The following is a 17,825-nucleotide window of genomic DNA, read 5'->3' on the forward strand; positions in this document are numbered from 1 at the left end:
TCCAGACTCCTCTGCCAGCCCCTCAGCACGGCTTCCTTAATGCTCTTGGGGGCCTCTGAGAGAATCCAACACGTGTTCCCAAATTTTGCCCTGCCCCAGGCCAGGAAAGGTGTGGTGTTTTGTAGAGTCGGGAGTGAGTGGTTCCTTTCCTGGCCTCACTATTCAGTAGCTGTGTGACCGTGGGCAAGTAATTCACACTTTACAGCTTAGGTTTCCTTACCTGCAAAATGAAGATTAAAATGACCTATTCCAAGGGTTATTATAAGAATTACTTTAGAAAGCAAAGGTACCCCATGGCTGACTCATGTCAATGTATGACAAAACCCACTGAAATGTTGTGAAGTGGGAGGAGCCAAGATGGCGGAGGACTGGGACGGGGAGACCGCTTTCTCTCCTACAAATGCATCAAAAGAATAACTGAACGCAGAGCAAACTTCACAAAACAACTTCTGATCGCTAGCTGAGGTCATCAGGCGCCCAGAAAAGCAGCCCATTGTCTTCGAAAGGAGGTAGGACAAAATATAAAATATAAAAAGTGAGACAAAAGAGCTAAGGACGGAGATCCGTCCCAGGAAGGGAGTCTTAGGCGGCATTGCTTGGGGTAGGGTCCGGGCCTGAGTGCCCTGAGGACAATCGGAGGGAGCTTCTGTGAGTTGCCAACTTGAACTGTGGGAGACCAAAAGAGAGAGGGAAAATTAACCGGCCCGAACACACTGCCGGCCGTTCGCAGAACAAAGGGACCAAGAAAGTCCAAAGAAGAGCTCGCAGGCTGCGGACCGGCCCAGCCCCGCCGGAGGCAGGAGGCAGGGGGGAGGGGAAGGTCGCGGCGAGACACAGGGCGCAGGCACCCGACCGGCGCGGGCGGGGACTGGGGCTGGGGACGCGGAGGGCAGAAGGCGCGCGCACCCGACTGGCGCCAGCGGAAACTGAGACTGGGTCCGCGGAAGGGAGGGGGCGCGCCACACCTGGGGAGAGTGCGCCCACCAAGCCCCTGGCTGCCTGGACCGCTCTGACGGGGAAGGCACAGAAAGCAGGCGCAGCTTTTCCTTCCGCGCTTTTGTGGAACACCCGAGGGCTGGAACCTCGCGCAGCGCGGGGCGCGCTCCATATAGAACAGCCGGGAGCCTGAGCAGCGTAGACGGAGAAAGCAGCGCCAGCCCCTCCCGGCAGCGCCGGCCCCTCCCGGCAGCGCCGGCCCCTCCCCGCAGCGCCAGCCCCTCCCCGCAGCGCCAGCCCCTCCCCACAGAGCCAGCCCCTCCCCGCAGCGCCAGCCCCTCCCCGCAGCGCCAGCCCCTCCCCACAGAGCCAGCCCCTCCCCGCAGCGCCAGCCCCTCCCCACAGCGTCAGCCCCTCCCCGCAGCGCCAGCCCCTCCCCGCAGCGCCAGCCCCTCCCCGCAGCGTCAGCCCCTCCCCGCAGCGCCGGCCCCTCCCGGCAGCGCCGGCCCCTCCCCGCAGCGTCAGCCCCTCCCCGCAGCGCCAGCCCCTCCCCGCAGCGCCAGCCCCTCCCCGCAGCGTCAGCCCCTCCCCGCAGCGCCAGCCCCTCCCGGCAGCGCCAGCCCCTCCCCACAGCGTCAGCCCCTCCCCGCAGCGCCAGCCCCTCCCCGCAGCGCCAGCCCCTCCCCGCAGCGTCAGCCCCTCCCCGCAGCGTCAGCCCCTCCCCGCAGCGCCAGCCCCTCCCGGCAGCGCCAGCCCCTCCCCACAGCGCCAGCCCCTCCCCGCAGCGCCAGCCCCTCCCCGCAGCGCCAGCCCCTCCCCGCAGCGCCAGCCCCTCCCTGCAGCGCCAGCCCCTCCCCGCAGAGCGACGGAACTAGCTACCTGAATAAGAGTCCACCTCCGCCCGCCTGTGTCAGGGCGGAAATGAGGCTCTGAAGAGACCGGGAAACAGAAGCCAAATAAACAAAGGGAACCGCTTCAGAAGGGACTGGTGCAACAGATTAAAATCCCTGTAGAAAACACCGACTACACCCGGAAGGGGCCTGTAGATATCGAGAAGTGTAAGCTGGAACGAGGAGCTATCTGAAACTGAGCCGAACCCACACTGACCGCAACAGCTCCAGAGAAATTCCTAGATATATTTTTACTTTTTTTTTTTTTTAAGTAAGGAAAAAAAAATTTTTTTTAATTTTTTTATTTTTTATTTTTCTCTCTTTTATTTTCCTTTAAAATTCCCTATTACTCCCCCATTACTCCTTAACTTTCATTTTCATAGATTTTTATGATTTTTTTAATTAGGGAAAAAATTTTTTTCTTTTTTCTTCTTTTTTTTCTTTCTTTTTCTCTTCTATTTTCTATTTTTCTTTTTCTCTTATTTCTTTTAACGTCCTCTAGTACTCCTCTACTACTCCTTAATTTTCATATTCAATACACTATAACCTTACAAAAAAAAAAAGAGAAGCCCTATTTTTAAACCGAAGATTATTCTCCCCCAATCTTGACTCCCTGTTTTCTACCTCAGAACACCTCTATTTCCTCCTTTCCCCTTCTCTTCCCAATCCAATTCTGTGAATCTTTGTAGGTGTCTGGGCTATGGAGAACACTCTGGGAACAGACAGCTGCGTAGATCTGTCTCTCTCCTCTTGAGTCCCCCTTTTTCTCCTCCTGCTCATCTCTATCTCCCTCCTCTCTCTCCTCTTCTTCATGTAACTCTGTGAACCTCTCTGCGTGTCCCTAACGGGGGAGAATCTTTTCGCCATTAACCTAGAAGGTTTATTATCAGTGCTGTATAGTTGGAGAAGTCCTGAGACTACAGGAAGAATAAAACTGAAATCCAGAGGCAGGAGACTTAAGCCCAAAACCTGAGAACACCAGAAAACTCCTGACTACATGGAACTTTAAGTAATAAGTGACCGTCCAAAAGCCTCCATACCTACACTGAAACCAACCACCACCCAAGAGCCAATAAGTTTTAGAGCAAGACATACCACGCAAATTCTCCAGCAACGCAGGAACATAGCCCTGAATGTCAACATACAGGCTGCCCAAGGTCACACCTAACACATAGACCCATCTCAAAACTCATTACTGGGCACTCCATTGCTCTCCAAAGAGAAGAAATCAAGTTCCACGCACCAGAACACTGACGCAAGCTTCCCTAACCAGGAAACCTTGACAAGCCAATCGTCTAACCCCACCCACTGGGTAAATCCTCCACAATAAAAAGGAACCACAGACCTCCAGAATACAGAAAGCCCACTCCAGACACAGCAATCTAAACAAGATGAAAAGGCAAAGAAATACCCAACAGGTAAAGGAACATGAAAAATGCCCACCAAGTCAAACAAAAGAGGAGGAGATAGGGAATCTACCTGAAAAAGAATTTAGAATAATGATAATAAAAATGATCCAAAATCTTGAAAACAAAATGGAGTTACAGATAAATAGCCTGGAAACAAAGATTGAAAAGATACAAGAAATGTTTAATAAAGACCTAGAAGAAATAAAAAAGAGTCAATTAAAAATGAATAATGCAATGAATGAGATCAAAAACACTTTGGAGGGAACCAAGAGTAGAATAACGGAGGCAGAAGATAGGATAAGTGAGGTAGAAGATAAAATGGTGGAAATAAATGAAGCAGAGAGGAAAAAAGAAAAAAGGATCAAAAGAAATGAGGACAACCTCAGGGACCTCTGGGACAATGTGAAATGCCCCAACATTCGAATCATAGGAGTCCCAGAAGAAGAAGACAAAAAGAAAGGCCATGAGAAAATACTCGAGGAGATAATAGCTGAAAACTTCCCTAAAATGGGGAAGGAAATAGCCACCCAGGTCCAAGAAACCCAGAGAGTCCCAAACAGGATAAACCCAAGGCAAAACACCCCAAGACACATTTTAATCAAATTAACAAAGATCAAACACAAAGAACAAATATTAAAAGCAGCAAGGGAGAAACAACAAATAACACACAAAGGGATTCCCATAAGGATAACAGCTGATCTATCAATAGAAACCCTCCAGGCCAGAAGGGAATGGCAGGACGTACTGAAAGTAATGAAAGAGAATAACCTACAACCTAGATTACTGTATCCAGCAAGGATCTCATTCAGATATGAAGGAGAATTCAAAAGCTTTACAGATAAGCAAAAGCTGAGAGAATTCAGCACCACCAAACCAGCTCTTCAACAAATGCTAAAGGATCTTCTCTAGACAGGAAATGCAGAAAGGCTGTATAAACGTGAACCCAAAACAACAAAGTAAATGGCAACGGGACCACACCTATCAATAATTACCTTAAATGTAAATGGGTTGAATGCCCCAACCAAAAGACAAAGGTTGGCTGAATGGATACAAAAACAAGACCCCTATTATATGCTGTCTACAAGAGACCCACCTCAAAACAAGAGACACATACAGACTAAAAGTGAAGGGCTGAAATGTTGTGAAGTAATTAGCCTCCAACTAATAAAATAAATAAATAAATAAATAAAAAAGAATAAACAAACAAAAAATAATAAAATTATCATTAAATATTAAAAAAAGAAAAAAAAGAAAGAAAGCAAAGGTACCTCTCATTGTGCCAGGCTCCGAGTGGCCACTCATTCGTTCATCGTTTCACTCATTCTGTACCTACCAAGCTTTCTTCGTTCTCCCAGCTCCCTCTCCGCTTGGTCTCTGAAATCTCTTTTCTCCCTACAATGTTGCCTCCCAAACATCTTCCTTCTATCCCATCTGCATTGTTCCAGGCTGTGCGGATCCTCTCCATTAGAAGCCACACAGATACCTACCTCCCCCCCACCACATACACCCTACCTGGCGAGAGTACTTTCAGCACAGAAGCAGCAGCAGCAGCAAAGAGACTGCCCCAGCACAGCTCCAGACCTGAGTCTACCTGAGCCCTTGTCCCCGCCCCCACTCTCAGCCCGGCTCCAGGATTGGTTTGTTGCCATCAGTCCTCGTTCTGATTGGCTGTTTAGGTTATGCTGGAGCAGGCAACCCCTTTACTGCCAATCTGTGGTTGGCGCTGCCCAAGCCCACCCCCTGATGCTGAAGCTGAAACTCCGATACTTTGGCACCTGATACAAACAACTGGCTCATTGGAAAAGACCCTGAAACTGGGAAAGATTGAAGGCAGGATGAGAAGTGGATGACAAAGGATGAGGTGGTTGTGTTAGGTAGTTAGAATAGGAAAAGGAGTCCAGAATGGTGGTGGCTAAAAGAGAAGGAAGGGAAAATAGAACAAAGGAAGGTCTGTGTGCCGGAGTGAAGACCTCAGGTAAGACAAACAGCACTCCTGGCTAGGCCAGTTTACATAGCACAGGCCCCGGGGGAGGAGAAAAAACATATAAAGAGAGGAGCCAAAATTGGGCCAGGGGCCTCTCTTCTCGCGCCTTTTGGTTTGACATGCCCTCACGTCTGGAGGATGTATTTTCCTTTACTTTCTGAATAAAACTGAGCTGTAACACTTTTCCACTCAAGGGCTGTAACACTGGTCTATCTGAAGGCTGTGACACTGGTCCGTCCGAGGGCTGTAATGGTGGTCCATCCATCGCTTCAAATTTTTGTTGCAACAAGACAGAACCGAGGAAATTTCAAACTCCCCTGACATCTACCGTGCCATGACTTGGATTTAACCTGGCTGAAACAACATCAGCTCTTCCCCTGCAAGGAGGAGGCCAAGCACAGCAGGAGCCCAACTCAGCCAATGCTCCCATGGTGGAAGCTCCACCTGAAGAAAACCCAGTGCAGGAGAAGTGACAGAAGCCTAGTGTACTGGGAACCAGGACAGCGAAAAACAAACTCAGCAGAAAGCTCCTGTGGCTCAGTCTCAGATTGCAGAAGACCTCCAGTTAAGGTAGGAGGTCCTTGTTCCTATGGCTGGAAGGACATATACCTAACAAATCTTAATTTCTTTACAATCTCTCGTTTCTTGTTTCCTCAAACCCCCCATGAACAGGTAGGTGATTGGCAGTGGGTACAAATGAGGGACGCTGGCAGGGGCTCTTCCTCAGTGTGTCCCAAAGGCTCCACTATCTGCTGGGCCCCAGTAGGTGTTGCCCAAGTGGTTGGGGGTTCTTCTGTCCTTAATCTTCTTTGTGCCAAGGATCAGGCCAATGAAAACTGTGAGCACAGGTCAGGTATTTAGCGGATTTTCTGGCAGGTAATGAAGATTCCTTGGCATGTTTTTCCCACTGGTTTTTCCTCCTGTCCTTTGCTCCTCTCTCCTGGGACTTGAGCCCGGCCGAAACCCATGGTGTCTGGCTTCAGGACCTAATGAAGCTCAGGCTCTGATGTCTCATTGCAAAAATTCGGTTAGAGACACAGCAATAGGTAACAGGTGGATTTATTCAGATTCAGAGAAAAGCACATGCCACAGGGTGAGGGCCATCGCAGAGGAGACTGAGGTGGCCATGGAATGTGGTGTGGTTAGTTTCCCAGAGCTGAGTGATTTATTTCATATGGTAATGAGTGGGAGGATCATCCCAACCATTGGGGAGCCACCCACTCACTGTCTTTTGACAGTGCCTTGGAACTGTCCTGCCACCTCTGGGTGTGTCATTTAGCTTACACATTGGGGATCAAGGTTTAGTTTGACTTGTCATCTTGGGCCCATTTGATTTTAATTGGCTTATGTTATGGTCTTGCGCTATGTCATTCTTTCAAAAGTTGTGCCCTGCCCCCTTCCCTCCTGTTTCATGCTCTTTCCCTGAGGCCTGTCCAGGCTCACAGTGTTGCCTCTACAATCTTCTGGAGGGACAACCTGAAAATAGCTGGCCCTTGGGAGGGAAATACTGTATAATATCCAATCCCTCTGGATAGTCAGGCCTTCACCTTCCATGTTTCCTACAACATGTGCAACAACAGCATCTCTCAGTGAACCCGCTAGGGAGGATGACAGGCATGCAATGCCCACTAGAAGGCCATCTGTCGGTGGCATCCCTTCAAGGGCAGTTGGGCTTCCGGGGATAATGTTTGCCACTTTGGGAGTTAGCCCTGCAGGCTGTTTGGGCCCAAATCCTTACCACCTTTCTCTTAAAGTTACAGACATACTCCCAAATCAAATCTCAACTCCACTTTTATGGAGCATTTGGTCTGTTGCCTCTTATCAATTTGTTCTTAAGCCACTTACTAACTCCTACAACCAGGACCCTGCCCCCTTGTAGGTGACATTGCTCCACCCTGCTTGTTATTAAGACACTCTTACTGTCCCTAACAGGGCTAGATAACCCACTCCTTTGTCATTACTTCTGTTATTACCTAAAGTGGATCTATGATAATGAAATGTTTACCATTGGAGACACCCTAATCTGCTCTTATGGAGGACTAGGGGAGGAAATCAGTGACTTAGATTCCCTTAGAGCAGTAAGAGGATAAGGCTTATGGCTGCTTCACCAGGTTCCCAGTCTCAGGGCACAGGCTTGGACTGCTTTACATCATGATATCATTCCCATCTGCAGTGAACAAACTGGCAATGAGTTAAAATTACAACCCCTTAGTCCTACCCAGCACTGGTCATGCTGGAGAACTTGGGGATGCTCAACTCCAGTCCAGGGGTCCCAGGAGGCCAACCTGCCTCGACCTGCATGGGTATCTGTTCCTCGAAAGGTTGTCACACCTCAACCTGCTTGGATATCTGCCAGTCCAGCGGTCCCAGGAGGTCGACATGCCTCAACCTGCCCCAACCTGCCCTGACCTGCCTGGGGATTCAATCTCCAGGAGGCTGCCATGCCTCAGCTTATCTGGGGATCTGCACCCTGACCTGGGGATGGCTGGCTCTCAGATTGCAACTGTACTGGGTAGGTACTTCAAAAGACTCACCCTTAAAGAAGTCCACCCATGGAAATTGGAGGAGGCCTATTAGATTTTTCTTTTTCTTTTCCTCCCTGTCATCACTGTCTTTCTGATGGGAAATAACCAATCCACTTCCCAACAGACGCCCTTGAGATGTATCCTTGATAACTGGAAGCTGTTGCATTCTCTCAGTCTAAGGAGAAGTTGCTTAAAATTCTTTTGTGCCACTGCGTGGCCACAGTATCCTCTAGGGGACAAGGAACACTGGCCTCAGATGGAATTTTAAATTACAATGCCACTGTGCAGCTAGACTTATTCTGCAAAAGACAAGGGAAATGGACAGAGGTCCCCTATGTCCAAATTTTCTTCCGACTAAGAGATATGAAGGAACTCTGTCTTAAGTATGGGATTGTTGTATGCCCTGAAAGTGAGCCTACTGTTTTAGCCACATGCTCCAGGAAACAAACTCACTCAGAAGGACAATGCAGATAGTGGAGTGCAGTTTATTACACTGGTGGGCCCAAGGCAGAGTCTCCTCTTAGGCAAGGACCCCGACCAGTTTTTGCGAAAACCTTATTTACCCTAAGTGTACATGTTCAAACCCACCTCCCCAAATTCCTTGAAACTAGTCTGGACAAAGTAAAAGAGAGATACGATCAAAGTTAACCATTGATTCGTGTGCCATAAGCCTAGGTGGTTAAACAGTGGACATTTATCAATAGGCCTGTGTTCATACCCCAATAAGCATAATAGAATTTACGACTCAGTTCTGTTACAGAGATAATTAGCATATTCTTTTAGGTGACGGAGAGTCTAGGTAGGTACAAGTCCTGAGGCTCTTTCATCTGGGGGGTCTGGTTTTCCATTGGTATGCCGTTTCCATAGACACAGGGCACAAAGCTCAGAGTCCATTGGGAGGGTGACCATGCGTGTAGCCAATGTTCACAGTCTGGCCTAAGACGGAGTCCTGCTTTCAAAATGGAGCCTGTTCTGTCTGTTCCTTCCTTCACTACTAGGCAAATGTGCTAGGCACAGACTACCAAGAAAAGGAACCCCTCGGTGAAGGCTCACCTCCCATGGCTCCCGAGTTGCCTGGTGCTCCTTCCTTGTATCCAAACATGCCTCCATATCCAGGAGCACCCCCTCCACAAAAGGCAACTCGAGTATGTCCCTTAGTCAAAACTGGAGGAGAATTTGTACCAACCTGGGTCCATAAGACTAAGAACCTCTTAGAACTAAGATGGATCAAACAAGACCTGGGAAGCTATACAGATGACCCAGGCAAATATATAGATACATTCCAACACATTACCTTGGCCTTTGATTTGACATGGAAGGACATCGTAGTCATATTTAGTCAAATTTTATCTGACCCTGAACATACTAGGGTCTTAAAGGAAGCCCAAAGGTATGCTATGGGGCTTCACAGGGCAAGCAATAAATACCCAGTAGGGGAAACTGTGGTTCCCTCCTCAGATCCTAGTTGGAATTATAATGACCCTGAGCACATCTGGAAAAGGGATCATTTTCTGACCTGTGTGAAGGCAGGACTGAAAGCAGCCCAGCAAAAAGTAATCAGCTGTGCCCGAGTCTCAGCAATAACTCAGGAGCCCAACAAGAACCCCACTGCCTTTCTAAGAAGGCTAAAGAGGCCCTCCAGAAGTTTACCAACCTGGACTTAGACTCCTACAAGGGACAGGTGATTTTAAAGGACAAATTCCTGCCCCAACGTGCATCAGACATCAGGATAAAGTTACGACAGCTATAGCAGCAGGACCCTACTGCCTCTTTAGATGAGATGGCCCAGATAGCCACCAACACCTTTTATAACGGAGAACAGGAGAGGGAGGCCAAGGCTCAGGAAAGGGAGAAAAGGAAAGAGACAAGGCATGCCTGATGCTGACTGCCTTCCAGGGAAGCCCTATGGCAAACCCCGAGTCCATGAAGGACAAGGCACGAGGCAAATGCTTAATCTGTAGACAGGCGTGGCATTGGGCCAAAGATTGTCTAAACCATGAGAAGTCTCCTAAAATGGCTTGCTACAAATGCCATCAATTGGGAGAATGGGTGGCACTCTGCCCTCAGGACCCAAGAGCCTCAACGTCAAGTGCCAAGCCTTCCCTCACGATGGTTCAACAGGACTGAAGTGGCCTGCTCCAGCCTGTCAATCATGGGGCTGGAGCCAAGGTTGCAACTGGATGTGGCAGGTAGCTCCGAGAATTTCTTGGTTGACACAGGGGCTACCTACTCTGTCCTGATGTCCTACTCCAGAGCCTTCACCTCCCAAACTTGTACCATTTTGGGTGATACAGGAAAAACAATTACTAAAAGATTGACCCAAGCACTTCTTTGTTGCTGGGACGGACAAATATTTTCCCAGTTTCTGGTGGTTCCTGAGTGTCCTCCTCCCTTATTGGGAAGAGATCTTTCCCTGCCTTTGAAATCTTGCAGCTATTGCAATCCTGATAGAAGATGCTTTAGAACTCTCTCTTGGGGGCAAACTATTTTTTACCAGCCACCAAGTGAAACAACTCCTGAATGGGAGAGGCCATTTATGGATGTCTGATCAAAGAATCCTCAGATATCAAGTGCTGATGGAAAATTCAGGCCTGACTATATCCCCTTGTGAGGTTCCTAACCCTGCCACCCTCCTGCCTACCCCCGAGGGCTCTCTCCTCTTTCACTCTTGCCTAGAAACCTTGGACCACTGGACAAAACCCCCAGAGGGATTTTCAGAAGATCCTCTGACCAATCCTGAGAAAATCTGGTACACTGATGGAGGCAGCTTTGTCTTGGATGGAAAAAGAAGAGCCGGATGTGCAATAGTCTCCAATTTTGAGCCCATAGAGGCTAAACTTTGCCACCAGGTACTTCAGCCAAATTTGCTGAGCTCATAGACCTGACTTGAGCTTTAGAGCTGCGAAAAGGAAAAAGAGTAGCCATTTACACTGACTCCAAGTATGCCTTTCTGGTGCTACATGCTCATGCTGCTATTTGGAAAGAAAGGGGCCACTGGCCACCTAAGCGTCCCCAATCAAATATGGTGATCAATTCCTTAGGCTCTTAGAGGCAGTTCATCTGCCCGCTAAGGTTTCAGTCTCCCACTGTAAAGGACCCCAAAAAGGGAGCACTGAAGTGGCACGAGGGAACCAAGCAGCTGATCAGGCAGCTAAGAGAGCAACATTATAGAACAATGACCTAATAGGGGTTGCCACCTTAGTTCCACAGACTAATTTGCCAGAAACTTCTTCATATATTGAAGGGAGACTCTTAAAGCTAAGAATGAGGACTTTCAAGAAGATCATATGGGATGTTTCCAAAGGAGTGACTCCTTTTTCTGCCTGGAAGTTGGTTAACTCCTTACATGCTGCCACTCATTTAGGGGAGAAGGTCCTCCAAAGATTACTAGAAAGGTCCTTCAGAGGAACAGGCCTCCAAACAACTATAAGGCAAGTGGTTGGTTTCCTGTTGTCCCACTTGCCAATTAAAAAACAACCCCCAAGGAGCTCGAAGACCCCAGCTGGCCCAGCCCTTCCAAGGATGTGGCACCTACCCAGAAGAGGTCTTGCAGAGGGACTTCACCCAGATGTCAGTTTCTCAAGGGTATAAATACCTATTAGTCATGATAGATACATTCACAGACTAGATTGAAGGCTTTCCCACACAGACTGAGAAGGTTGAGGAGGTGGTTAAAAAAAAAAAAAAAAAAAAAACTGCTCCATGAAATAATTCTGAGATTTGGTCTGCCCAGGTCATTACAAAGTGACAGTGGGACATCATTTACTTCTAAGGTCACCCAAAGGTCTCTAAAGCATTGGGCATTACTTAGTATCTCCATTGTGCCTGGAGGCCTCAGTCTTCAGGAAAAGTAGAAAGAGCCAACCAATTCTTAAAATCAGTGATAAAAAAGCTAACCCAGAAGACCTCCCTGGGATGGAAGGAGGCTTTACCAATAGCTCTCCTCCACACCTATATTGCCCCTAAGGAATAGGTTGTTCTTAGTCCTTATTAGGTGCTATATTGAGGCCTCTTGTTTATGTCAATGACCTCTTCCTAGATCCAGAGGCTCAGACCCTCTGGTTTATACCATGGCCATTGGGCAATATCCACAAGGATATACGCTTGTGGGGTGTCAACCAGGACCCAAAATATTCTAAAGCGTCACCACTATATGGGTGACTCAAGTCCTAATTAAAGGGACTTTAATTAGGGACTCAAGTCCTAATTAAAGCCTGGAAGGATGGGTCCGCAAAAGCTCAACTCCAGCCCACATGGAAGAGCCCCTACCCTGTAATACTTTCTACCCCCACAGCAGTCAAGGTACTAGGACATGACACCTGGATTCACTACTCACAAGTCAAGCCACGGAAGAAAACAGAAGAGGACACTCAGTACACCTGTGAGCCCCTGGGAGATCTCGGATACCTATTCAGAACTACAAATGAGTGCCATTCTAATGAACACCCCCAAAATTAAGTTTCTGGGGATAAGATTTCTCTGGATAGCTCTAAAGAGCCAACACAGCTGGGAAGGTGTTGTATCCCAAAATAGACAGGAGATAGACCTCCTGATCCCTAAACAAGGAGGGACTTGAGCCATCTTGAATGAGACCTGTTGTTAGTCCTCAAGAAAAAATTATAGATCCTACAGGACCTCAAAGAATGAGCTGGGGAGTTCTTGGAGTGGCTATAATCTCTCTTTGGGGGATCCTCCTGGCGATGGGAAATTTGGAGTTGGGTAATGCCCCTACTATTCCCTGTCATCACTATATTAATGCTGCTTATGACTGCTCCATGTATTATCAATTGTCTAACCCATTTTGTCTCTGCCCAGGTCAAACATGCTACAACATGCAGTGCCAGTTCAACAAAGATATATAAAACTACCGCCAACCACAGGAAATATCACTCACCCTTAGATGGACACCACTGTAAGGACTCTGAGGCCTGAGACTAGCAAGATGGCGAGGCCCAATGCCCCTCGCCATCCCAGTTCAGCAGGAAGTAGCCAAAAAGTCCTCACGCCCCTATTCCCAAGGAACTGGGCCGCCCATCTCTTGAGGGGGGAATGTTAAGGAGTTAGAATAGGAAAAAGGAGTCCAGAATGGTGGTGGCTAAAAGTCAAGGAAGGGAAAAGCCTGCCAAAATAAAACAAAGGAAGGTCCAAGGACCAGAGTGAGGACCTCAGGTAAAACAAACAGCACTCCTGGCTAGCCCAATTTACATAGGGCAGGCTCAGAGGGAGGAGAAAAAACATGTAAGAAGAGGAGCCAAATTGGGCCAGGGGCCTCTCTTCTCTTCGTGTCTTTTGGGTTGGCATACCTTCATGCCTCGAGGACATATATTCCTTTACTTTCTGAATAAACAGCTGTAACACGGAGCTGTGACACTGGTCCATCCAAGGGCTGTAATGCTGGTCTGCCCATCACTTCAAATTTTTGTTGCAATGAGACAGGACCGAGGAAGTTACAAACTCCCTGGACAGTTGGATGACTTCACTGACTGGATGGACATGAGTTAGAGTAATCTCCAGGAGCTGGCGATGGACAGAAAGCCTGGCATGCTGCAGTCCATGGGGTTGCAAAGAGTCGGACATGACTGAGCGACTGAACTGACTGAAGCCTCACCCCCAGGACACCGCCCTTGCAGCGAACCCTCTTGTTGAGCGCAGCAGAACAACTCCCGGTTCGGAGTCAATCTTTTTGGGATGGAGGGGGAAAGAGCAGGGAAAAAGAAGTCAAGACTTCTGTGGAGCCCTGCTAGGGAAGGAGGGAGGAGGTAGGTGCAGAACACTGTCCCCACCTGCCCACCCGAGCGGTGGAAAGATGAAACAAGTAAAGGTCTGGACCCACGCTCTCCTCCCTGGAGAGGGGCGCCCCTGAGTCTGGGCGGCGCCAGCAGCTGTACCTCCCTTTCCTTGTCCAGGAACAGCCGATGGCTTCCGGGTGCTGTGGGCTGAATCGCAGCAGCTGCGGCTCTCTGCATCCTTTCCATGGGAAGCTTCTGAGGACCTTCCTGGGCTGGGGTGAGCCATGGGTGGATCTGAGAGCCTGATCCCTTTAGGGAGGGGACACTCCTCGGGCGAGTGCCCTCAATCTTCCGATCGCCCTGTTTCTTCCTGCCCAGCTTGCAGCCTAGACAGGTTGGCATCCCTTTGTCGCTTGGAGGTTTAGTTTGTTTTTTATTAATTTAAGGGACTTCCCAACATTTTGGGAAATTCTGAGAAATCCTGTTGGGGATACTCGGAAGAAAACCTTGAGATTGTACCCTACTGCCCATTTCGCTGAACTTGTGTAGGGATCCTTGTGGGAATTGCCTTTCCTCGCCCCCTATTTACGTTATCAGATATATTAATGCATAGAAAAATAAGGTTTGGAAAGATTGAATGCTCATCTTTGAGTAATAGGATTTATGGTCATTCAAATATTTTCTTATCTGTTATTTCTATTCCATCCTCAAACACACAATGGAATGTACCTTTTCTTTATTATTTTAATTAGAAATAGGCTAATTTTAATGTCTATTTGATATTTGGATCATAGTTTATGATTTTCAGTAAGGGAGAATAACTTTTGAGAGTGTTTGGATGGACAGTCTCCCCCCACCACCCCACCCAACTATTTATAGCCTTGATTCAGCAGAATATATTCATTTTTTGCTGGAATTTATTTCAGTGGAATCATGATCTTATTTTACCTGTGCTTGTCATAAAGTCTAAAGAGATATTTGCTAGGATCTTAAAACTTGTGTTTTTCTTAACTCATGTCAGTTTTCGCTAGCAAGGAACCTATATTTTATGCAATCAACCACCTATCTCACATTGTCCTCAAAGTTAAGTAAGCCTGTCCTTTTGGTGCATGTTAGATTTAATATGTAAAAGAAACACGAGAAACTTAATAGCCACTCTTCAAATACACAGAGGACAGACAATATGTTTGAAAAATAAAATCTTGATCTTTGTGTCATATGTGAGGCACTGTGAAAAAAGCTAAGCCTCGAGAGGTTGGACAGTATTTAGGTAAATATCCATTTTCATTACATAGAAGATCACCAGCAATGATGAACAAAAAGACAGCTGTGTTACATTTCAGATCCTTTGTCTCTCTTGCAGGAATCTGTGCCACCCAAATTGTTTGATCCAGTGAATGTGCAAGGAAAGGTCTCTGAGGCCCCCGTCTGCTGACTGCATCACAAACTCTAAAGGAAATGCCAGTCATGATGGCTTGGGACCTGGAGGAAACAGCATCATCCTTAGAGAGTGAGGAGGTGGTAAGCCAAGAGTAAGGAATAGCAAGCCTGCTTTTGATCCTTTGCCTTCAGGTTGGAAGATAGTTCTCTTTTATTTTACTCCTATCCTCTTTTACCAATATCCTTCCTTTGGTGTTATCTGACTCTGGTTTTAGCCTCCATACATGGTCTAATTTGGGATCTTTTTTAGGGGTGACCATCAGCTATCTGAAATGAGATAAGGCTCTGTTTCTGGCCTCATGAGTGAACATCGGCCCTAGATGGTACAGGTAGTAGCTCTTAGTCAACTCTTGATCAGAGCTCCTAACATAGGAGTTTTTTAATTTTTTAGATATGGAAGAAAAGTAGGTCTCCCAACACTGTGACATTGGTTATTTTCTCCAAAGCCTTTAGGATGATAGAGTGATGATAATAATAAGTTATTTGAGTAAGTGTGGGACAGGCCATTAGAATTCTGAGGCCTGTGCTGTCTATTGAGACACATGGCTTTCTCAAGCTCTTTTAGATAAGAGTCAAGTTTCTTAATTGCTGGATTCTCACAATAATATAAATGAAGATAGTGCTAAGTGTAGCTGTTATGGGTGATGGTAAGGGCTTTGACTGCTGTATCCCATTTAACAATAACATCTGAAGATGTTATTATTCCCAATTAACTAAGCTCAGCCCCACAGATATCAAAGAACTTCCTTAGGGTCGCATGGAGATTAAGTGATAGATTGAGATTTGGACCTAGGTTCCAGGATTTTGAAGCTCTTAGATGTTTGGCCTCCTTTAATATTATTACATGACACAGAGAGCAAAGAGAGAATCTGGCTTAACGATAAGATTAGTTTTTAAAGTTTTCTGTAAGTCCACTAGGATTCATGTGCTATGTCATCTGAAAAGTGGGGATAGTATCTCCCAGGCTGAATATAATAGAATAATGTGTATAAAATTACCTTTAAATGACAAAGTGCTATACAAATGTTAGGGCATTATTCTTGCTGGACTTAATATTGATTTTAAAGTATATTTCTTATAATACAGTAGAAGATTATATTATTTAATTAGAAAAAATTATTGAAGCATTAGTAAAGGTTTGGGGAGAGGCTTTTCATCACATTATGTCATAGAAAATAATACATATTTGTTATTATTAATGTATTTGGGTCATTCTCATTCAGGATAATTAAATGGATAATTTCCTCTGGGAACTTTGCCTTTTTGTGACTTTTTCTCTGTGCTGCCTCTTAGCCATTTCACCACATTGTTAACTTGTGCAGGCATCCATCTTTCTGATTCAAAATCTTCTTTTACTTTATGACCATCTCTTTTATTAGTGGTTGGGAAGATCCCCTGGGGAAGGAAATGGCAACCCACTCCAGTATTCTTGCCTGGAGAATCCCATGGATGGAGGAGCCTGGTGGGCTACAGCCCACGGGGTCGCAAAGAGTCGGACACGACTGAGCGACTTCACTTCACTTAGGGGTTGGGCTCACAAGCATTAGATTGAACTATAAGAAATTTCTATTTTGGTAAGTCAAAGATGGTCAAAATATTGAGGATTTTAGATGACTCAACATGATTTCATTTTATTTTAGATGATTCAAACTAATTTTATTTTAGTAAGTACTCTATACATACTTGCTGCCCGAATGACTAACTTAATAAATGAATACATCTGGAATTTACTAATGTATAAAATAGCAAGATCATTCATTTAGAAGGTAAAACTTCAATTTTATTTCCTAAAGACAGCAACATGAAGACTATTTTTGCTTAGTTTGCATAAGCTCCCTGTTCTTGGGTGGTCTCTCATTAATACTTGTAAGTGGAGAATACCAGGAACATTATAGATACCTGGACCACCACTGTGAGCCTTCACCATTTGGTAACTGAATGATTGCTTGAGGTTAAAGGCTTGCCAAATTGTAGTCCTTTCTCATCACACCAGATGAGAAGACTGTAATCACAGGTGATCTATTAGCAATTTTAGTAACTGCCATAACTTAGAAGTAGTGATAAATATCAATGTTATTTTGAGATGTCTGGAACAACTGTCATATGGTACAAAAAACCTGTCATTTCAGATGGAGTCAAAGCACAGGTAATGCTAATACTACTATGGCTTGTTGCCTATATTCATAATTGAGAAGTGCTAAATTTCTAGTAGAAGTTAGTGAAAATACAGGTGTAATTCCACCCCACCTCCACCTCAGTTCATGTTGATGGACGTTTGCTCCTCTTACTTTTAAACTCCTACTGTTGAGTTTTGATTGTTAATGTTCCATCAGCTCATGTCTATGAAACACTTGTTTTATACTTTAGGAATCTTAAAGTCAATCTTGTTCACACTTGGAGGAACAGGCTTATATTTCTAAAGTTTTGGAAGTTCGAAGGTCTTAAATCCTCTAGGATGTTGACTTGATCCCAAGATATCTCTCCATGCACATCTGCTAGATCTGCTCAGATCCCCAGGCTATATTAAAGTATTCATAGTTTGCAATCCTGGACATTAGAGCTAGAAACTGTCCAGGCATCCTTGTTTTGCATGACATTCTTTGCAATAGTAAATGTAAAGGGGCTATTTTTCTATATTTTCCTTGGGGATCCCAAATTACAGATTTATACAAATAGATGTGGAAATGTTCATTTGGTATATAGGTTCTTTAGTCCTTAAAAAGTATTTAATTCTGATTGTAAAAGCTGCCTTTATATCCGTTAAAAAGATCATCAACAAATGATTATACAGCAAGTGCTACAGTTCGGAGAAATACATCTCTATGGGCTGCAGGAGCTGGGGAAGGCTCCAGGGAGGTGGTGAGATGAGCTGGGCTATAGAGAGAGGGATTATTAACAGAGAAAGTGGGGAA

At 46.1% G+C, this 17,825-nt stretch overlaps 1 protein-coding gene across 3 annotated transcripts in view; it reads right to left on the reverse strand.

Moving 5' to 3' along the window:
• The window catches only part of LOC133065994 (ergosterol biosynthetic protein 28 homolog), a 33,274-nt gene that overhangs the window by 10,140 nt on the left and 5,309 nt on the right, over positions 1-17,825 (reverse strand). Inside the window, exon 1 of one of the 3 annotated variants that reach the window (XM_061156581.1) lies at positions 13,633-13,677. The exons of the other annotated variants lie outside the window; for them this stretch is intronic. The gene's annotated coding sequence lies outside the window, so the exon portion shown is untranslated. Of the gene's footprint in view, positions 1-13,632; positions 13,678-17,825 lie in introns of those variants that run through there. 3 annotated transcript variants of the gene reach the window in all.

This window comes from Dama dama, chromosome 12, assembly GCF_033118175.1.
Source record: "Dama dama isolate Ldn47 chromosome 12, ASM3311817v1, whole genome shotgun sequence".
NCBI classification, from domain to species: Eukaryota; Metazoa; Chordata; class Mammalia; order Artiodactyla; family Cervidae; genus Dama; species Dama dama.